This window comes from Thalassophryne amazonica, chromosome 4 (genome assembly GCF_902500255.1).
Source record: "Thalassophryne amazonica chromosome 4, fThaAma1.1, whole genome shotgun sequence".
NCBI classification, from domain to species: domain Eukaryota; kingdom Metazoa; phylum Chordata; class Actinopteri; order Batrachoidiformes; family Batrachoididae; genus Thalassophryne; species Thalassophryne amazonica.
The window spans coordinates 108,744,538-108,768,202 of NC_047106.1; the positions used below are offsets into that span (position 1 = coordinate 108,744,538).

The 23,665-nt window shown below is 41.0% G+C and overlaps 1 protein-coding gene and 1 long non-coding RNA gene across 3 annotated transcripts in view; one reads left to right on the plus strand and one right to left on the minus strand.

The window, feature by feature from the left end:
- nbeab (neurobeachin b) overlaps positions 1 to 23,665 on the plus strand; it is a 1,103,372-nt gene that overhangs the window by 931,508 nt on the left and 148,199 nt on the right. The gene's annotated exons all lie outside the window — the stretch shown is intronic.
- LOC117508606 overlaps positions 10,243 to 23,665 on the minus strand; it is a 94,665-nt gene continuing 81,242 nt past the window's right edge. Inside the window, exons 2-3 of one of the 2 annotated variants that reach the window (XR_004560144.1) lie at positions 18,888 to 18,964; positions 10,243 to 10,611 (exon numbers count right to left, since the gene is read on the minus strand). This is a non-coding gene — a long non-coding RNA (uncharacterized LOC117508606). Of the gene's footprint in view, positions 10,612 to 18,883; positions 18,965 to 23,665 lie in introns of both variants that reach the window. The other variant, XR_004560143.1, reaches the window with a different exon arrangement.

Genomic DNA, 23,665 nt, shown 5'->3' on the forward strand with positions numbered 1-23,665 from the left:
GGAATGCACTCCCACACACATTTCTGTAATCCCAGCATATTTTGGGCAAACAACTGTGCAATATGCTGTCGCCGCACAACTTGTCTGTCTTTGGTGACCTTAGCATGTGGAAATCCAGGTTACGCATAGGGAGTCGCAGGATGTTTTTTTTTTTTTGGTGGGGGGTGATCGTTTGTGAGCCATGTGCAGTCCTCTTGCCCCGGGGAGACAGTTATGTATTGTAATGTATTCTGGTGACATCCTCCCATGCTGTTTACAGGCCTGAGCTGCCTTCATTAGCATGGGTTCACAGCCCGTGTCTCCTGACAGTTGTCCTTGGAACCCCGGGGCTCTTACCTCCAAGAGTTCAAAGTTGTCTAGCAGGGATGGACAGAGACCTCCACACTTTTCCAGTGTGCTCAGTCTGCCCTTTTGTTCCATTATACACTAGAACTATCTCAATGAGCTCTAGAGGACTTGTTTGTTGTGTGTTCAGGCATGTATCTTAAAAAAAATGGTGTTTGATGGGCGTGGCTGTGTACAATATGTGGTTAATGCAGTGATCTTTATGTCACATATCCATTTGTATTATTGTATGTGTATGTTCACCATTTTTTCCAGACACCACAAGTACCATTGCTTTCACACTTGCATAAAATGCTTATATGTATGTACAGATCTGAGCACGTACGGGCCAGACAGCAAGGTCTGATCGCACACAGCATGGGGAGGGGCCTGTCAGTTGATCACAGCACACTGACAGTTGGATGACGGCTCAGTGCACACATTAAAAACACAGAAACCACTGCCAGGACAGGTATGCAAATATTACAAAAATACCTACATATGCAGTTACATAACAAATAACGAAAATTAATGACCACAAAACACAGAATGGCACATTGGTCTAGGCACTGAACGGACAGGGGGCGTGTCCGCCCACAGCCGCTGCCATTGTGATCTCTGCTCCTGGACGTCCCAGCTGGAGAACATGTACCGTGTTTTGAAGGTCATGAACTTACAACATTTCTCCATGAGGCGCATCTCTCTGCCTGCTGTCCTCACATGGAAATACATAAAACATCTTTTGCCTTTGCATTGGGCTGCAGCGGCCACACAGCGAACCTCGTCCATGTCCTTGTTGATTTCAGGCATTTTTCCGCACCATTTACAGGCCAGCGATGGTAGCATAGTGGTAAAGTTTCTGGCTGGCAATCAGAGCTTTTGTAAATTGCAGGTTCGAATCCAGTGTGTGGCATTTATTTTTCTTTCTTTTTTCATAGCAGCTGCGTGATGTGGTTACACATGCAGCTGCTCACATAGTGTTCCCGCTGCGACAGTTTCATGCATGGTCATGCACGACACTGTTGTATGCATGAAATCATCGCAGCGGGTTCGTTCACGCCTGCCCATCGGCTCCATGTTTTTGTGGTTCGCTCATATGAGTTGTTCCACTGTGATCCGCCATGATTTGTACTTATTCATACTATGTGTGAAGGAGCCCTTTTCCCGGATTCCACAGCGTCAAGCAGATGAGAGTTTATGACTCCCCCTGGATGGGACACCAGTTACTACCAGCTAAGGCCAGTACTCATTTACAACTGGGTGGACTAAGTGTCTTGTCAAAGGCCAGACAAGTGGCATGAGTGGGATTTGAACCCAGGTCTGCATATTGTCAGGCCACCTCTTTATCCACTCAGCTACCTGCTCTGTCTGTGGGGTGATTATAAATAAATGCATATGTGGGAGGATTTGCTTTTTTTCTTATCCATTACAGCCAGATCACAGAACTGTTTGTCAGTTTTTGATAACTGTCATTTGATGGACAGCTTTGCTTGAACTGCTCAAGATCTGTACTGATCTGCCAGCTTCCAAACAGCACACACCTACAATTATCTATTGTTAGGGCATCCAGTCAATCAATCAATCAATTCAATCAATTTTTTTTTTATATAGCGCCAAATCACAACAAACAGTTGCCCCAAGGCGCTTTATATTGTAAGGCAAGGCCATACAATAATGATGTAAAACCCCAACGGTCAAAACGACCCCCTGTGAGCAAGCACTTGGCTACAGTGGGAAGGAAAAACTCCCTTTTAACAGGAAGAAACCTCCAGCAGAACCAGGCTCAGGGAGGGGCAGTCTTCTGCTGGGACTGGTTGGGGCTGAGGGAGAGAACCAGGAAAAAGACATGCTGTGGAGGGGAGCAGAGATCGATCACTAATGATTAAATGCAGAGTGGTGCATACAGAGCAAAAAGAGAAAGAAACAGTGCATCATGGGAACCCCCCAGCAGTCTACGTCTATAGCAGCATAACTAAGGGATGGTTCAGGGTCACCTGATCCAGCCCTAACTATAAGCTTTAGCAAAAAGGAAAGTTTTAAGCCTAATCTTAAAAGTAGAGAGGGTGTCTGTCTCCCTGATCTGAATTGGGAGCTGGTTCCACAGGAGAGGAGCCTGAAAGCTGAAGGCTCTGCCTCCCATTCTACTCTTACAAACCCTAGGAACTACAAGTAAGCCTGCAGTCTGAGAGCGAAGCGCTCTATTGGGGTGATATGGTACTACGAGGTCCCTAAGATAAGAAGGGACCTGATTATTCAAAACCTTATAAGTAAGAAGAAGAATTTTAAATTCTATTCTAGAATTAACAGGAAGCCAATGAAGAGAGGCCAATATGGGTGAGATATGCTCTCTCCTTCTAGTCCCCGTCAGCACTCTAGCTGCAGCATTTTGAATTAACTGAAGGCTTTTTAGGGAACTTTTAGGACAACCTGATAATAATGAATGACAATAGTCCAGCCTAGAGGAAATATGTGGGAGGATTTGCTTTTTTTCTTATCCATTACAGCCAGATCACAGAACTGTAAGCAGCGCCTAGGGGCCAGAGTTCTGCATATTTGGATGTCAGACACATTCATGCCATGATAAGTTTCATTAGACTCAGATTTTTTTTTCTTGGTGAAATGACAAGCAGTTGATAGATATGAGAAACAAATCTTTCTCATAGCTGTTCAGTGAACTGATGGAGAGTCATCTAATTGCAGATGACAATCAAAGAGGCAGATGGAATTTGACAGTTTGCTTATTTGTCCAGTGACTGGAAATTACTAGGTGTATCCTTTTAAAATGTCATGTCAAGAGGAGAAGTAAAACCACAAAGTGACATAAGTGTATTCCTCAAGCAATGTGGATGAGTCCAACCATTTACATTTATTTATTTTTTATACACGACCTAGTCTATATATTTAAAAGGTTTCTGACGACCAACCTAGTATTTTCATATTGTTTTAATGAAATTGCCAGGTAAGGCAGACATAGACACAGGGAGAGATTAAAATGTGTGTAGAGAACCACAATGTTCTTGTTGGATAAGACCATGTCTAGGATGTTTTTCAAAACAGTCGTTGTTGAGGTTCAAGCACGTGTTTCAAATGTTGTTTTCTGTCCATGTTGTTGACATCTATCTATCTATCTATCTATCTATCTATCTATCTATCTATCTATCTATCTATCTATCTATCTATCTATCTATCTATCTATCTATCTATCTATCTATCTATCTATCTATCTATCTATCTATCTATCTATCTATCTATCTATCTATCTATCTATCTATCTATCTATCTATCTATCTATCTATCTATCTATCTATCATGCAGCTGGATAGTGTAGTAGTAGAATTGCTGTCTTTGGGTCAGTCAGGACACACATCCAATAAGGGTCCCCAGGCTAGACCCCCATGTTACACTCCCATCTTACCTCGAAAGCATGAGCGAGAGACAAATACATAAAGCCATACTGGCTGGGATATCACCCGTGTTATGGCCCCTTCACACATAACACAAAGTTGGGCAAAAGAGGCAGAAACCAGCCGACAAAGGCTGAAAAAAACTGAATTGGCGAACCGTGAAAAATTCCAGCCGCTGTCAGGAGGGACAGACAGTCAGACAGCTGTGTATGATCCTGTGGCAACGGTTTTGTGCATGCTGGTGTGCACACGCATGAACACAGTGCGACCACGTAAGGGGTGTGATATCACATGTTTCTCACACAGCAGCAGCAATCACATGGTGGACAAATGTACATAAATCAATGAAAATGTGTAAGGACAAAATAATGTGAGAGCACAGAACATTATTAGAACAATGAATGTACTGTTTGAATGTAAGACAATCATGTTACTGGTAATGATGTGTAATTTTTGCCTGATGACTTGATGGTCTGTGATGGAAATGATGAAACAAATGGATTTCGGTTTGTCTCTTAAAATATTTCATTCCTGTTCTAAAGAGCAGACAATACAAGAATGTCCAGCTGTCCAGCACGTGGCATGTGGACTCTAACTCATGTGGAGGATGTGACACTTGCCTTGCTGACCATTCACATAATCAAATGGATATTTTCAAATGGGGCAGCCTGGCTGATGGTGTCCAGTGCACACTGAGGCACTCGCTGCTGAATGTGTTGCAAAGGTGATATGTTTTTTTAATTACCATGTGGGACAGCCTGCCGATACATGCGCATCATGGTGGCGTGTTGAGAGGTGATGTTCTTCAAGGCACAATATGTGTTCTCCAGCTGTGAGTAGCTATGACACAGTGATCAGCTGCTGTGGGCCACCTGTCTGGAGCAACTCACACTCACATGCCATTTGTTTTGCTGAGGAAGTACACCGCACACTGACATGCCATTTGTGTTGCTGGGGGAGGGGGAAATGGCACACTCGAGGGGCACTTAGAAAATGTGGGGCCATTCGCACAGCCAGCTTGAAAGTGGTCTGCCTCCTGTCTACTTTTGTGCTGGCTGAGCGAATGGCCCCACCTTTTCTAAGTGTCCTGCGAGCAGTGTTAGATATTCTTGGGTGGCACAACGATGCCGGCCAACTTCGGATGAGAGCGGGTCGAATGGGCACCATTCGCCATCATTCAGCCACTGGTGTGAAGGCTGCCTTGATCATGCCATTCGGCCAGGGTTTGACATGGTCAATGATTTCATGCAGCCCCTTGGTCACAGCATGATATGTCGGACCTGCGTTCAAAATGTCGTGTGAATGTTGCAAGTTCAATCAGATGGCAGTGTGACCTCATCTTGCCCGCTGTTCCAATGGGTTTCCGGCGTGAGTGACACATGAATGTAGAGTGCATGTGCTGTGCCCGAATGGATGTGGCAACTGCAGTACAAGGCGTACCAGGCATTTGAGGTGGCTCAGATTTTTCACGAGTGGCAATCAAATCCTCCTTCATAAGTCATTCGGCCTCAATCATTTCATGTGTGAAGGGGCCCTTAACAAGGTCCATATCAGTTGCTGAGGAACCAGGAGACACTGATGGAAAATTGGCTATTGGAGCAAGACATAGCTGTTGCGATGGGCTGCAGCAAGCGAGCACACATTGACAGGTTGCCCCAGATGAAATGGACAGTCAGATCATAACATGCAGCGGGCGATCTGAATGTCATGTCACCCATGTGAGCTCTGTTCCACATGACGTGGTGTCTGTTCTGTGGTGCGCCATCCACAGGACACGCGTGCGGGGCTGACTGGACATGCCAGGCCAGCACATGTGGACATGATAAGAGTGCACTGCTCCATTCATGTTATTTCATGACTGCACGTCTATAACCATGGGTCATCTGCAGAGGAACAGACAGTTCATACTTGTATTGTCCACTCGATAAGAGGGATTCAATAAAATGCGGTGTTGTTTTTAAGGTGTGTGGTTTTATTTATTTATTTTTTAAATACATCTATCTCCTTGTTGAATTCAGGCATTTTCCTGCACTTTTTATGGGACAGCGATGGTAGTGCTGTGGTAGAGTTTCTGGCTGGCAGTCAGAGCTTTTGTAAATTGCACGTTCAAATCCCATGGTTGGCATGTATTTTTTTTTTCACAGCAGCTGCGCAATGTGGTTACACATGTTCCAGCTGCTCGCACTATGTTCCCACCTGCCCAACCACATGTCCCTCCCAATGTCGGCTCAATGTTTTTGTGGTTTGCTCATACAAGCTGTTTTGCCCTGATTTGTACTTATTCGTACTATGTGTGAAGGAGCCCTGAGGCATGCTGGGATATGTTAAACCTAATGTCATCTATTTTCTTCTCAAAGTAAGCTAAGAAATCATGGGCTCTAAATGGAAAGCGACTTACAGGTGGTTGTCCGTGAATACGCGTTGCCACCATACTGAACGCAAGGTGGAATACTTCTAGTTTTGAACTACGCCATTTTTCGTTCTTGACCTCTCACTTTATGCTTGAGGCCACATAATCATTGGACCAAGGCAAGTCTGTTTTGGGGGGTGTGGTTTTAATGTTGTTGGTAGAGTCATGTCGAGTGTGGTTGTGAGCACTGAGTTTAAGCTGTCCACAAGACTATCTACTGAATGGTCATTTTCCGAAAGTGATGCTAAGATATGAAGCAGTCTGGCTCCAAGTTCAGTTGTTGTTCAGTTGAGGAATTGATTTATCGCTGTGACGGTCAATAAGTTTCTTGTTCCAGTTAACACAGAAACAAGACTGTAAACTTAATAAGTGAGTGATCTGAGACCACTGATGCAAGAGGCACAATGTCAGTATTTGTGACAGTGACACCACGAACGAGGACCAAATCCTGGGTATTTCCAGTAATGTTTGTTGAACCCTGAATGTATTGCTGGAATCCTAATACATCTATAATGTCAAAGAATGATTTCCAGAGGGGTCAGAAGGTTTATTTATATGAATGTTGAAGTCACCAACAATCAGAATGTTATCGGCAGGGGTTGCCAAATTAGAGATAAACTCACCAAATTAATCTAAGAATTCTGAATATGGGCCCAGGGGCCTATATACAGTATGGTGACAAAATAACATGGTTGATTTTCATTCTTGTAACCTTGGCTATATCTTGGGCAGAGCAAAGAGTCAAATGTTCAAAGGAGTAATATTTTAGACCCCCAAGAGCCAGTAAGCTAAACCCCGATTTATGAATTCGAGCAACACACCTCCGTCTTGTCTTGTATCATAAGGGATGTGACTAAATGTGTAAGCCGGTGTGCAGGTTTCATTTATGGGGAGGTCAGCAGTAGATTTAAGCCAGGTTTCACATAAACCAATCATATATAGGTGGTGTTTCATAATTAGATCATTTATCATTCATGATATTGAGGTAGGGGTGGTGGCCAAGTGGTTACTGTAACTTTGTTTCAGTGAGGAACTTTCCCAGCTCAATCCCCACCCCTGCCACATTCCTCCATGTAATGTGGAGGAAGGGCTTCTCGGATCTGCATGTAAAGTGCATGTAAAGTGGTGGTGCATTGGCATGATTGCACCACCTGTGTTAAAACCGCGCTCCCCCAAATCACAGTCACCTTGGTTCAATGAGTATTTGCGTGACTATAAGCATGCATTATTGGCTACAAAGCGGACTTTCTACTCTGATTTGATCAACAAAAACAAGCATAACTCGAAAGTTCTTGTTCGACACGGTGGCAACACTTTTGCATGGAAAAGCACCTGTAGTTCACTCTCCTTTTACAGCACAAGATTTCCTGGATTACTTTGGGAAGAAAATAGAAGACATCAGGTTAAACATATCCTGGCATGCCTTAATCCAGCCACTACACCCTGCTATTGATGTCTGCGCCACTACTGAGGTATTACCTATATTTACAGAATTTGACAGTATCTCACTAGGCATGCTGACAAAACTCGTAATGTCATCAAAAAGCACAACCTGTTTATTTGATCCTATACCAACAAAACTGTTTAAGGACCTGTGGCCCACTCTTGGGCTGACTGTGCTGGAAATTATTAATCTTTCTTTAACTTCTGGATCTGTTCCTAAATGTTTCAAATCTGCAGTGATTAAACCATTACTTAAGAAACCTAATCTTGACCCTAGTGTATTGACAAACTATCAGCCAATATCAAATCTATAATTTTTTTCTAAAATTCTGGAAAAAGTGGTGTCACGGCAGCTCGTAGACTGTCTTACTGAGAATAATCTCTTTGAGCCACTGCAGTCTGCTTTTAGAAAATATCATTCCACAGAGACGGCTCTCACTAAAGTGGTGAATGATCTTCTGCTTACAGTGGATTCGGACACCACTACGGTTCTGTTGCTGTTAGATCTCAGTGCTGCATTTGATACAGTGGATCATCATATTCTTCTTGATAGGCTGGAAAATCACTTTGGGATTACTGAGGGTGCCCTTGCATGGCTGACGTCATACTTGACCAGTCGTTCTCACTGTGTTTTGTACAGTAACACTACCTCTAACCTTAGTGACATGAAATTTGGGGTTCCACAGGGGTCTGTCTTAGGCCCCCTGCTTTTCTCCCTTTATAGAGAACCCTTGGGCACATATTGCGGCGTTTTGGGATTACCTTTCACTGCTATGCAGATGATACTCAGTTATACATGCCAATAACTACTGGTAATCTCATTCACATAAAATCCTTAGAAGATTGCCTTGCAGCAGTGAGAAGTTGGATGTCTAGAAACTTCCTACTTTTAAACTCTGATAAGACTGAAATGATGGTTCTTGGTCCAGTGAGACATTGGCATCAATTTGACCAGTTAACGCTCAGCCTCGGCTCGTGTGTCATACATCACACTGACAAAGTGAGGAACCTTGGGGTAATTTTTGATCCTTCGTTGTCCTTTGCCCTCCACATTAGAAATATTACTAGGACTGCTTTCTTCCACCTGCGAAATATAGCGAAGATTCGTCCCATCCTGTCTATGGCTGATGCTGAGACCCTGATCCATGCATTTATCTCTTCTAGATTGGACTACTGCAATGTTCTATTTTCTGGTTTACTGCAGTCTAGCATTAGGGGTCTCCAATTGGTTCAAAATGCTGCAGCCAGACTTTTGACACGAAGCAGAAAGTTCGACCACATTACACCCATTTTAGCATCCCTTCACTGGCTTCCTGTCCCAGTGAGATCAGATTTTAAGGTTCTGCTACTAACCTATAATATTATTCATGGAGTGGCACCTCCCTACCTAGCTAACCCAATTAAACCTTACATACCGGCCCGGGCTTTACGTTCTCAGGGTGCAGGACTACTTTGTGTCCCTAAGGTGAATAAGAAGTCTGCGGGTCACAGAGCTTTCTCTTATCATGCCCCTGTTCTCTGGAATGATCTCCCTGCGTCAATAAAACAGTCAGATTCTGTGGAGACTTTCAAGTCTAGACTTAAGACGCACTTATTTTCCCTTTCATATGGCTAGCATACTGGTACAGTTTTGTTTTACGCTTTTTACTTCTTTTAATTAATTTATTAGTAATTGGAGCGGGCCACGGCCTCAACTTTACCTAAATTCTAGGTCTTTTAGTGAAGTTTAGGGCTAGTGGCCGGCGATCACCTTAGTATTTCTCTGTTTTTCTTGTTGTTTAATGCTGGCAAATTATACAGTATTTTTTTGTCTTTCTGATGCCTGATTCTGTTGTTTCTCTCTGTTTAAGGTGCAGCTCCATCCAGAGATGGGAGTTGTATTCGTGTTGGCGATCCTCCTGTCCTGTGCGCCAATAGCATTTCTTGTATATTCGTCTATGAATTGTTCTGTGAATTATTCTGTAATTTATGTCTGTCGCATGGCCCAAGCAGAGGGTCACCCCTTTGAGTCTGGTCTGCTTGAGGTTTCTTCCTCAGAGGGAGTTTTTCCTTACCACTTTTGCTCTGGGGGTTGGTAAGGTTAGACCTTACCTGTGTGAAGTGCTTTGAGGCAACTATGTTGTGATTTGGTGCTATATAAATGAAAATAAATTGAAATTGAATTGAAAGTGTAATGTAATGTAAGTTGCTCCCCACAGAATCCAAACATGTAGCAAAAACTAACACAAGCTAACCGCTAACATAACGCTAACCACTCGTACAATTCACACAGGAGTAAAATAGTGAACTAAAATTCATAGCTGTTCCACTAAAAAAAAAAATAACAGAAGTGATAAACAGGTAGAAATAAAAGAAATGATTATAATTTGAAGCGCGCCCTTCAGTCTGGTTGCTGAGGAGGCAGTCCATCCGGGAAAATGTTGCTAGCACCCACTTGCCAGATCAAGCAGAAAGAATCAAGCTGTTATTGTTATTATTTGTCAATAAAATCCAAGTTTCTTAAAACTCCATGAAAATGTTGGACCCTGTCTGGAATAGGTACAGTTTTATGTGCAGAATATTAATCACCTGAGATACGATAGACTGACTATATTCATGATAAGCAGTCAGTGCAGAAACAGAAAAGTTGGTTTTTTCATTCTTGGCTTTTATTTGCTTATTTATTTATTTCTCCAAAAAGATGCTGCAAAACAGTTCCAACTTGAGAAATGTTAAAACGTCTGTCATGTCCAGTTTCTAACCCAGGTGATAGTAGCCTAACCACTGACAAAGAGTTAGTGCAAACCGTTATCCCAAGATGATTTTACCAAACCCAGTTTTTATTTAATATAATTTTGAGAGTTACATATGGTTGCAGTTTCATGTTAACCATCTGTGAAGTCCCACAATTCTGATTGCAATCTGAGAAATTTAGATCTAAAAGTTTATAATAGACTTCTTTGACATATGTGACAGAAGTCCACATGTTAATAAATGCGTGCCCTGTGAGAGACGCTCTCTGAAGTGGTCTGCTTTCTTTGCACACAGGTTCTGCAGAGGAAAGAGAGGAAAAATGGGGAAAAAATAATTATGTCTTCAATAAATCACATGTAGAAAAGGCGTTCTTGATATTTAAGTGCACAGACGAGTGACTTGGAAAGTAGTGCGGGAAGTAGGACCACCCCCTTTGCATCCCCCAAACCCTGTAGAATGTTTTGATGTTCCATAGATGACCAAAAACCACAATTAGGATGAGCCCAAAAATAAATACTGGCCTGAAGCCAGATATTCAAGATGGGGGCCTTGATGTTATTTTTTCAGTTCACTGCTATGATGCATTTTAGGGTCATTTTAATAAGAAACAGTTTTTTGGCTGCTGTTTTGGATGCCAATTTGAATTGAAATCTTAAGCCCTGGTCACATGGCACTAATGGACACTGAAGCCAAAATGAAACAAGAAATGTGGACTTACGTTGACCTTCAGAGACATTGATTAACCTTCGTCCAGCTTTGTTCCTGTAGCTCGTGCTTTGTCAGAATTTTCAAACTATTGAAAAATGTGAACGAATCCTGAGGACAAATTCAGTTCATCCGTATTCCTTTTGCTTTCTGTCTTGACGGTTCCTCATCGTTTGCGTAGTTCCCGTACCATCAGCATTCCGTTTGAATGTCGTCCAACTTCATCCAGCCTCCCAAGTCGGATGTCTTGCACGAATGTTGATGAGATCTGAACGGATCAATAACTCAAGATCCGACGAGGTGAACGTGACTCATCCATGTGTGGGATGAAAAGCAACGTTGTCATACAGAAACAATAGCGGCAACAACATTTTATCAACTAGTTTAACTATTTACGCATGTTCCAGCCTTCTGTGGCTGCAAAGACTGTGCATACACGCACACTCCAGCTGTTGGTGGCTATGCGTACTTGTGTGCACACACGTGTGCAAACGACTGACATTTGTGCGCACAGCTGTTTTTGGCGTACAGCCCTATGTGGCGCACAGCCATTTGTGGCTGTGTATGTGGCTGTGCGCACAGCTGTTTGTGGTGTACATCCGTCTGTGGCTGTGCTTGTGGCTGTGCGCACGTTCGCATGTTTTGTTTTGATTTTGTTTAAAGCATCAAGGTGGGCGTTCACTTCTTTTTTCTTTTGTTAATTTCAGTTTTGTTTCGTTCCTTTATGCGCCCTTGAGTCACAGGTTTTTTTGGTGATGGGAGAAGTGCAGGCTCATTTGTTCACCTTTTCTTGACAATTTGTGGCTTTGTGACTTTTTTCCTTTGTTCAGCTATGATCGTGTGCCGTGTGACCAGATCCTTATGGATGATATTATTTTGATGCAAATATTGTGTTCTTAAATGTTCTTGTAATGTAAATGTAAATTTCTAAATCATTTTCTTAGTAATATTCTTAAAAATTGTCCTTTATATGTTGTGTGAATTTATTTTAATAAAATCCATTCAGGTGGCCCATTTGTACACCATCTTGAATATGTGGCTTGAGGCCAGTTTAAATTTTTGGGAACATCCTAATTGTGTTCTGGGTTATCTCAGGAACCTAAAAAAAAATTAGTTCTTGGGGTGCAAAGGTGGCAGTACCAGGTCCCACTAAAGGCCTTGCAAATATTCCTGGATCAATTATTTAAAGTTAAACATAAGATTTAGCATAACTTTGAGTCCAAAAAGCATTGAGCTTAATAAAAGCGCAAGAGAGTGAGATGATGGTCGAGTAGAATCCTTGTTATTTTTTTATTTTTTGCAAGCATTTGAAATTTTAATTTCCACCATCTACACCTCCCGCTGTCTTAGTAGGGCCAAGAACATTCTCAAGGACAATACACACCCCAGCTTTCACCTCTTCAACCTGTTGCCCTCTGGCAGGCGCTACAGGTCCATACAGGCCAGGACAAATAGAGTCAAAGACAGTTTCTTCCCCAAAACCATCATCATGTTGAACAATAATCTGCACTAAAACGGACTATATTAGGTACTGAGTCGCACCATATCTATCTCATTTGTAGCACAGGACTTTTGCACATTTTTCAGTTGTTCCATTGTTTATTATATCGCCTATAGTTGTCATACAGTTTTACATTTCCTTTTGCACTCTCTCAATTGCTACACTGATACACTGTCCACATGTTACACAATTTTACTTTTCAGCAAAGGACTTCACGTGTTTCCTTATGTGATATTGTTGTTTATTCATGTTATATTGTCTGGTATTGCACTGCGTGCACTTTTTAAGGAGCAGCCCCCCTAATCTCGTTGTACTATGCAGACTGTGTTTGCTGTGTATAATGACAATAAAGGCTTTCTATTCTATTCTATTCTATTCTGTATTCTTCTGCTATTAAAATTGGTTAGTTAAATATTGTAACTCATTGTTGATGCAATAAGCCATTTTGAAGATTTTCCTCCTGATATTACATAAATTGTTTACTTGTTCCCTTCTTACATCCATTACTGTGAGCTGCAGCTGTCACATGTATTATCTGGAGCTTTCCTGCAGCTCTAAGCTGCATTAGTAACTATAGCGCCCATTTTACAGAGTGTGAGACATCTTGTGGCTTGCACCCCGATGCAGCTGGACCTAAGACGTCACATGCAAGGCTATTATCACCCCATAAATCCATGCAGATCTCCATAAACTTCTCTTTCAGTCTATTCAATTGTGCTAACACTGATCTGGTCTGCCAATAATTTTTAAGCATGAAGAAAAAAAATGACCAAAAGAAAAAGCCATTTAATTTTGATTTAGAACTTTGGCTATTCTTCCGTTTGCATTATACCACATGTGGATATGTCAAAATCTTCAACATGCAGTCGAACATACCAAGGTTGCACAGAAACCGTACAATGCCAAACGGGGTGGGGGGTTTAATAACAATGGCCTCATGTAGCTTTACTTTTAAAGATTAGTCTGAGAGCATTTTAAACTGAGGCGTTTTCTTTTATGTATTATGACTTCAGAACTTTGGTATCCAGGTAGAAAACCTGCTATTGATTAAGCAGCCATTCTCCCTTCCCCCTCTGTGACTGATTCAGTGGAACTGAGTATATTAATATTGACTGCCAATATGCCTCTAAGGCTCTTCTATTGGACCGTGTGATTGAAAAGGCACAGAAAGCAAATTTATTCACCACTAAATGTAGGTTTAATGGGAACAGTTTTGTTGCCTTAAGAACTTGGGAAAATGAAATAGCCGCCAAAGGGCAAATACCCGGTGATGTGTCGGGGCGATGTTACTGGGGTTGCCGTAAAGTAATGAATTATGACATCCAAAGTTTGGCCTAACTATACAATTAGTGGATGCCTGTCTAATAAATATAGCAGTGTTTTTATTTGTTTATTTTTAAATTCAATAACTAAAAATAAATATATATTTTTCAAACAGAGCTAAGTAAAAATTTGAAAAAGGAAAGAAATTATTTAAATGAATTGGAATGTGAACATCACATTATGTGTCAGCTTACTTTCAGTAAGATAACTGACTCTCTGATCATGTCACACTGCTGACACTGAGCAGGCCACTGAATGTCGAGGAACACACCCAGTTTAGCAAACATGAAATCTGATTTGTTAAAGAACATGAAATCATCCCCAACTGTTTTAACAGCAGAGGGAATTACTTGAAATTCTGAAGACCTCAGGGAATATGCTTCACCTGGAGACAGCAGGAGGAAATCTGATTGGGTACAATGAAGCGCTCTTCCATATTAGCTGTTCTGGCAGCAGCACAGCTCAGGGAGAATAGCAATCTAATAATTTCATTGCTACAAGTAAATATCAATAAATAATAAATAAACCATTGGAACAAATTTTTAAAATGAATAGAAGAGGAATGAAAATGTTAAATTATGAAGATAATTACTTACTTTACTAATTATCTCAAGGTGGGTTTCGTGGTTAGCACTGTTACCTCATAGCAAGAATGTCCGGGGATCGCTTCCCACCCAGTCCTTTCTGTGTGGAGTTTGCATGTTCTCCCCATGTTTGCATTAGTTCTCTGGTTTTGTCCCACTTCCAAAGACATGCAGATTAGGTGAATTGGAAACTTTAAATTGACTAGAAAATGTAAGTGGGTATAGAAAGTGAATTACCTCAATCTGACAATATCTAGGCTCATCTCTGCTCTTCACACAGTAGAGTTGAGTGAAAAAAACCCTATATTCTAGGTGTTTGTCCCCACCAGAAATCCCAATTAAATGTTTAAATAATGAGATAGGTGGCATTCTGATTGACTGATCATATGATACATGCACAGAATGCCCTTAACACAATCTTGAACAATGTGTACTTTTAATACAGTCCCTTTGTGCCCAGTACTACCATTTGCACTTAGAAATATACCCCTCAGAGTAGTATTGTGCAATTGGCCACACCCTAAATGGACTTGGGCCATGGATTTTAAAATCATGCACCAATTAATGTCAACATAGAGCCCTTTGCAACATCCAAAACTCTGTAATGTAAAGTCTTGAATACAAGGGCAATTCCACTCTGACTGACGTTACATTCAGAGAGGAAGCAGGCGTTTTGAAGTGACCTGGACTTAAAACATACAGCCCCTGGCTGTTCCTATTTTGTGGAAGACATAATAGGAACAAGGTCTACTTGGTCGGGGAAGGAAATTTTGTTGACACTTAGTACAAGTTGGTGGTACTCAATGCTATGGGCGTGACTGACATTACAAAAACAGGCATATAAGGTTGCAAGGATATAAGGTTGCAAGCAACTGTCATTCTACTGCTCCTTACCATGTTACAAATCAAAGACATAAACCAAATGATTGCATAATTATGTGTGACTGACACTGCGTGACTGGCATTACAGTATGTCACTCTGTATTTAAAGTTACAAACAACAAATTTCTGCTGATAAAACAATGTACTTTGACTGGCAATTGCCATATTCTATAATTTGTTGGTATTTTTATGATTTCTGGGCCAAAGCATGTGCAGTGCTGGTAACCAATTTGTCACATCAACTGAGGTGTGCAATGTTCTAATTAACACAAAAGAATATTATGCTTATGCAGAGGATGAAAAGTCAGTTTATGCAAATGACCTCAAATCATTCACATTTTTATGGGAGAAAACGTGAAAAAATAAACCTGCTTTGACATGGTATAGCTAACCTTCACTGCATCATTGTAACTGAAATTACTTTCTTTCTGCACAAGTGAATATCTGTTTTTGGCATGTGACCATCTAGCTTTAAATGTTTAAAATGTTCAAATGTTTCAGTTGAAAATGTTAATTTTTTTTCTTTAACCTCTATCAAGGTTATATTTTCAGCTGCATATATTTGTAGTTTTGTCAGCAGGATTATTTAAAAACAAAGGATGAATTGATCTTCACTCATTTTCCAAAGGTTGTTAATAACCAAGAATGGAACCCATAAGACAGATCTGAAATAACGGAAAGGAACCAGGAAATGTTTTTTTTTTAAAGAATTTGTTAGATGGAGGTGTAGTTTGTAACACAACATTGTTATAATGCATTGCTACTGTATGTTCTTAATTTAACATTAGCTAGTAGCTACCTATGCCAAAAGGCTGGTTGCTCTCATATTGCCTAGCCATAGGCATGTCATATGTAAAAATGATGAAATATTAACCTACTGAAGTACAACTATAAGCTCTTCTAAATCCAGATTGAGAAAATTTACATTCATGTGTTCTTGACATGTAATTATAAATTCATTATTTTGCTGGCTAACCCTGTGGCCCAGTCGCTAAAATGCCTCTCTATTCTAGTTTAGTTAGTTACCTTGTAGCTGGTTCAGAAATGACCAGATTTGTTTGTGATCACATTATTTGTTCTGCTAATATGTCTTCTTAACACCAAGCTGCTGGCCAGTCAGTGACTTTAAAATGTCACACATTTTTTAACGCCACAGTTAGCAACATAACACCAAAGTATTCATGATTGTAAGTCTCTCCGCACACGTGCTCAGTTCTGAAACATGTCTCACTCTGCAATTCTCGGCTTGTGACGTACTTATTAGAATGAGCAGAAACATCTGATGGCTGACAGACAGAACGAAACAAATGTGGTTATGTCCGATAACAAAGCTTTGGAGCTTTTCTTTGAAAGTGATGATTCGGGTTTACTGAGGAGATGACACACTTCACCTCTCAACGCTTAACGTTTTCAGAGTCTGTTGGATTTTGGAACCTAATTGTGGTGACGCTGCTGTTTGTGATGCAGGATGCTGGTTTACGGCTGCTGTGACCATGGATGTGCCTGGACACGCAGATATATGTCTCATATTGGAAAAACTCAGAAAAAGCTGTTTTCAGGAGATAATGGACTCCCTAATATTCCACAATCATGACAGAAGTTGAGCTGAAGGCACAGTTGCGGTGGACATTATGTGTGCGTGATCATGCAATCACAACCTGAGAGAAAGTGGACCTGGACATTCTCTGGCCAGCCATCTGTACCTGAGGACTAGTGGAACTTGAAAATGTTCTCTGGCTGTCCATCTGTGTGAGGACTAGTGGACCTTTAATCAATCAGCTGGCGGTTGTGTGGTCATGCGCGCACGTGCGCTCGCGATGCATGTGGGGGAGCTTCTTTGATGTTGTGGACTTATTGGAAATCTTTTTAAACTGGCTGAGTAGCAAGTTCCTTTTTTCGTCTTTTGCTTTGTGTTTCTTTTAACGGAGCTTTCAATGAAAGTAAAATTTTATTTTACTTTGAGAGAGTGGGAATTTGGATCTTGGATGTGTGTACTTCAGGCTTAATGCGCAGTTGAGCTGTTAATTGCGGCTTTGTACGTGACGTGAAATGTCACAGATCTCATCACATCTGTGCAGTCACAGATGTGATGAGATCTGTGACATTTCATGTACATTTAACATTTGTGAGTGCGGCTGCTGCGCTGTTTTGCTGCAGCCATTTTAACCCGCATGTCAGCTCACATGTCTCTGTGACATTGTTTTTCACAGGCAACATGATGACACAGACACTTACTTATAAGCATTTTGTTTTGATTTTAACAGGCTGTGTTTATGACGCATGGCCGCACTTGCAGTAAACCTTCCCAGGGCTGCTACTTTTACCGTGACTGCATCAAATTAACAACTATCACTTAAAAAGGAGTCATCATGACATGACATTACACTTATGTAAACTTTGGAATTAATCTGTGCCTCAGTTCTTAACATGAGAAGTAGGGAGGGGTGTTATTTCAAAAAAGACGTGCGGACGGGTCCGCGCGTTGGGACGCAGCCGGTGCGGTGCGGCGGCACAGGAGAAACACCTCCATGTTGATAACCATTTGTAAAATCCAGGCGGCTTTTGATGGCTTTCAGTGGAGTGAGTATATGAGAAATTGTTTAACAGCTGGACATGTTCCAACTTGTCCTTAAGGCTTCCAACGGAGGTGTTTTTCCTGTGACGGAGCATCGCGGCGGCTGCGAGCCGACACTGCAATCCGCCCGCACGTCTTTCATTAAAAAAATCTCCTTTAACAGTGGAATATCCGGATAAAATGCTGAAACCGACTTCTTCTGAAACTTCTCTGTTCTCTCACGACGTCCTGGATCAATAGAGCCTGAAATGTGGAGGTTTTCAGCTTGAAACAGGCTGACGACGGCGCCTGGGAGCGCTGCACGACGTCTCGCTCCGTGGGAAGTCCTTAAAGCGACAGTATCACCTCAAAATCTCTCATCAGCCGTTAAAATTTTCACCGAAAACCAGCTTAATTTTTCGAACCGTGTCCACTTCGATGTGTCTCACAGGTTTAGAAAAAATTTTGATCAAACAAAGCGCCAGTCTCTCAGCAACTTCTCAGACAAAGGAATTCCGACGAGGGGCTGGACGACTCCTCCCACAAGGAGTGCTCACAGGCGAATGACGTCACCGACAGGCGTGGAAAAACTCACGCGTGCGCACGAGGGTTCAAGCATGTCTGACGTAAAAACATATGAATGAAATCCATATAGTTTTTGAAAAAAATAAAAAGGACCTATACTTTATTGACAGACCTCGTAGTTATGATTTCGGTGTCACATGTCCTTTAAACAGCTTTGCAATTTTAGCATTGAGTATTTTTGTGCGATTATGTTGACTGGGACGGCACAGTGGCAGCAGCACCCGTCTCTTCTAAAAACCATGAAAATAACATTGCGTATGTGCTTGTTGTTTTATTTTTTTGTGTAGGTGAAGTAGTTTCATGCATGCCGCCCCATTTCGTGTACCGTAGCACAGAATGACTCCGAGGGAGCACAGGACTTCTGAGTAATGCTTTTGGCTCGGTGGGTGTGCTCGGTGTAAATTAGGTCAGCCAGGGTTAATCCATGTGGATTACCTACTACATTTAGGTGGAGACATTTGAATCTCCTTCTTCCATCTTCACCGCACCATCATGCTCACCCCTGCTGCTGTACCCCTGTAAATTTCAGACAGGATACAGACAAACAAGAACGTTTTAGGGCTCAGAAGAATAATGAGGTCTGACAGAGAAATGCCAGAGATCCTGTGTGCCCTGAACTCCACAAAACCTTTCTGCAGAATTTGTGAATAGGGGCTGCTACAAGTCTCTTAATGTGATTATTTTACCATCGCCTCACCAGTTATACGTATGATGTGTTTAAAGAAAATAAAATGTCAATGTGCAGATGCTTCCATGTGCAGATCCACACTGAAAAAAAAAATGAAGCAGTGGCTGATAACACGTGATTCAACAACAAAATCGTCCACCCTGCATTGCTAAACTGATCATTAAAAAGATGATCAGTTTTTTACAAGTTTACAAGCAAATGTTGTTGGCAGTATTGTCAAAGTAATTTTGAAAAGTTACTTTTTTAGTTGCTTTATTCAGTGACTTCATTAGCAGATTTATGCAATTACTTTATTAGAATCTGCCAAAAACTTGCAACTAATAAGTAATGTAACTAATAAGGTAACTAGTAATCTAACTTGGTTACTCTTACGATTGAGCAATCAGCAAAGTATCTAATCAGCAAAGTAACTAATAGTTACTTTTCTGAGTACTAAATCTTAAAAATATTAAAAATAACAAAGTTAGATTATGAGTTACTTTATTAATTACGTTCAGCAGCTGCCGACAATTTGTCCACAGCTGCAAATGAAGTGACTGTATAAAGTAACTGTAAAATACAGTGAGGAAAATAAGTATTTGAACACCCTGCGATTTTGCAAGTTCTCCCACTTAGAAATCATGGAGGGGTCTGAAATTTTCATCTTAGGTGCATGTCCACTGTGAGAGACATAATATATATATATATAAAAAAAAATCCGGAAATTACAATGTATGATTTTTTTTAAAATAATTTATTTGTATGTTACTGCTGCAAATAAGTATTTCAACACCTGTGAAAATTAATGTTAATATTTGGTACGGTAGCCTTTGTTTGCAATTACAGAGGTCAAACGTTTCCTGTAGTTTTTCACCAGGTTTGCACACACTGCAGCAGGGATTTTGGTCCACTCCTCCATACAGACCTTCTCCAAATCTTTCAGGTTTGGAGTTTTGGCTCCCGCTGAAGATTTTCTATTGTGTTCAGGTCTGAAGACTGGCCAGGCCACTCCAGGACCTTGAAATGCTTCTTACAGAGCCCCTCCTTAGTTGCCCTGGCTGTGTGTTTGGGGTCATTGTCATACTGCAGAGTTGTAGTCTTACACACCTCTCTGCAGCTTCTCTCCCCCTGCCATCCCCTCATTACCCCATCCCCGTAGAGACGGTGCCTGCTCCCAGACTACCAATAACCAGCAAAAATCTATTTAAGCATAAAAATTCAAAAAGAAAAAATAATATAGCACCTTCAACTGCACCACAGACTAAAACAGTTAAATGTGGTCTGTTAAACATTAGGTCTCTCTCTTCTAAGTCCCTGTTAGTAAATGATATAATAATTGATCAACATATTGATTTATTCTGCCTTACAGAAACCTGGTTACAGCAGGATGAATATGTTAGTTTAAATGAGTCAACACCCCCGAGTCACACTAACTGTCAGAATGCTCGTAGCACGGGCCGGGGCGGAGGATTAGCAGCAATCTTCCATTCCAGCTTATTAATTAATCAAAAACCCAGACAGAGCTTTAATTCATTTGAAAGCTTGTCTCTTAGTCTTGTCCATCCAAATTGGAAGTCCCAAAAACCAGTTTTATTTGTTATTATCTGTCGTCCACCTGGTCGTTACTGTGAGTTTCTCTGTGAATTTTCAGACCTTTTGTCTGACTTAGTGCTTAGCTCAGATAAGATAATTATAGTGGGCGATTTTAACATCCACACAGATGCTGAGAATGACAGCCTCAACACTGCATTTAATCTATTATTAGACTCTATTGGCTTTGCTCAAAAAGTAAATGAGTCCACCCACCACTTTAATCATATCTTAGATCTTGTTCTGACTTATGGTATGGAAATAGAAGACTTAACAGTATTCCCTGAAAACTCCATTCTGTCTGATCATTTCTTAATAACATTTACATTTACTCTGATGGACTACCCAGCAGTGGGGAATAAGTTTCATTACACTAGAAGTCTTTCAGAAAGCGCTGTAACTAGGTTTAAGGATATGATTCCTTCTTTATGTTCTCTAATGCCATATACCAACACAGAGCAGAGTAGCTACCTAAACTCTGTAAGTGAGATAGAGTATCTCGTCAATAGTTGTACATCCTCATTGAAGACAACTTTGGATGCTGTAGCTCCTCTGAAAAAGAGAGCTTTAAATCAGAAGTGTCTGACTCCGTGGTATAACTCACAAACTCGTAGCTTAAAGCAGATAACCCGTAAGTTGGAGAGGAAATGGCATCTCACTAATTTAGAAGATCTTCACTTAGCCTGGAAAAAGAGTCTGTTGCTCTATAAAAAAGCCCTCCGTAAAGCTAGGACATCTTTCTACTCATCACTAATTGAAGAAAATAAGAACAACCCCAGGTTTCTTTTCAGCACTGTAGCCAGGCTGACAAAGAGTCAGAGCTCTATTGAGCTGAGTATTCCATTAACTTTAACTAGTAATGACTTCATGACTTTCTTTGCTAACAAAATTTTAACTATTAGAGAAAAAATTACTCATAACCATCCCAAAGACGTATTGTTATCTTTGGCTGCTTTCAGTGATGCCGGTATTTGGTTAGACTCTTTCTCTCCGATTGTTCTGTCTGAGTTATTTTCATTAGTTACTTCATCCAAACCATCAACATGTTTATTAGACCCCATTCCTACCAGGCTGCTCAAGGAAGCCCTACCATTATTTAATGCTTCGATCTTAAATATGATCAATCTATCTTTGTTAGTTGGCTATGTACCACAGGCTTTTAAGGTGGCAGTAATTAAACCATTACTTAAAAAGCCATCACTTGACCCAGCTATCTTAGCTAATTATAGGCCAATCTCCAACCTTCCTTTTCTCTCAAAAATTCTTGAAAGGGTAGTTGTAAAACAGCTAACTGATCATCTGCAGAGGAATGGTCTATTTGAAGAGTTTCAGTCAGGTTTTAGAATTCATCATAGTACAGAAACAGCATTAGTGAAGGTTACAAATGATCTTCTTATGGCCTCGGACAGTGGACTCATCTCTGTGCTTATTCTGTTAGACCTCAGTGCTGCTTTTGATACTGTTGACCATAAAATTTTATTACAGAGATTAGAGCATGCCATAGGTATTAAAGGCACTGCGCTGCGGTGGTTTGAATCATATTTGTCTAATAGATTACAATTTGTTCATGTAAATGGGGAATCTTCTTCACAGACTGAAGTTAATTATGGAGTTCCACAAGGTTCTGTGCTAGGACCAATTTTATTCACTTTATACATGCTTCCCTTAGTCAGTATTATTAGATGGTATTGCTTAAATTTTCATTGTTACGCAGATGATACCCAGCTTTATCTATCCATGAAGCCAGAGGACACACACCAATTAGCTAAACTGCAGGATTGGCTTACAGACATAAAGACATGGATGACCTCTAATTTCCTGCTTTTAAACTCAGATAAAACTGAAGTTATTGTTCTTGGCCCCACAAATCTTAGAAACATGGTGTCTAACCAGATCCTTACTCTGGATGGCATTACCCTGACCTCTAGTAATACTGTGAGAAATCTTGGAGTCATTTTTGATCAGGATATGTCATTCAAAGCGCATATTAAACAAATATGTAGGACCTGCTTTTTTGCATTTACGCAATATCTCTAAAATCAGAAAGGTCTTGTCTCAGAGTGATGCTGAAAAACTAATTCATGCATTTATTTCCTCTAGGCTGGACTATTGTAATTCATTATTATCAGGTTGTCCTAAAAGTTCCCTAAAAAGCCGTCAGTTAATTCAAAATGCTGCAGCTAGAGTACTGACGGGGACTAGAAGGAGAGAGCTATCTCACCCATATTGGCCTCTCTTCATTGGCTTCCTGTTAATTCTAGAATAGAATTTAAAATTCTTCTTCTTGCTTATAAGGTTTTGAATAATCAGGTCCCATCTTATCTTAGGGACCTCGTAGTACCATATCACCCCAATAGAGCGCTTCGCTCTCAGACTGCAGGCTTACTTGTAGTTCCTAGGGTTTGTAAGAGTAGAATGGGAGGCAGAGCCTTCAGCTTTCAGGCCCCTCTCCTGTGGAACCAGCTCCAATTCAGATCAGGGAGACAGACATCCTCTCTACTTTTAAGATTAGGCTTAAAACTTTCCTTTTTGCTAAAGCTTATAGTTAGGGCTGGATCGGGTGACCCTGAACCATCCCTTAGTTATGCTGCTATAGACGTAGACTGCTGGGGGGTTCCCATGATGCACTGTTTCTTTCTCTTTTTGCTCTGTATGCACCACTCTGCATTTAATCATTAGTGATCGATCTCTGCTCCCCTCCACAGCATGTCTTTTTCCTGGTTCTCTCCCTCAGCCCCAACCAGTCCCAGCAGAAGACTGCCCCTCCCTGAGCCTGGTTCTGCTGGAGGTTTCTTCCTGTTAAAAGGGAGTTTTTCCTTCCCACTGTAGCCAAGTGCTTGCTCACAGGGGGTCGTTTTGACCGTTGGGGTTTACATAATTATTGTATGGCCTTGCCTTACAATATAAAGCGCCTTGGGGCAACTGTTTGTTGTGATTTGGCGCTATATAAAAAAAAATTG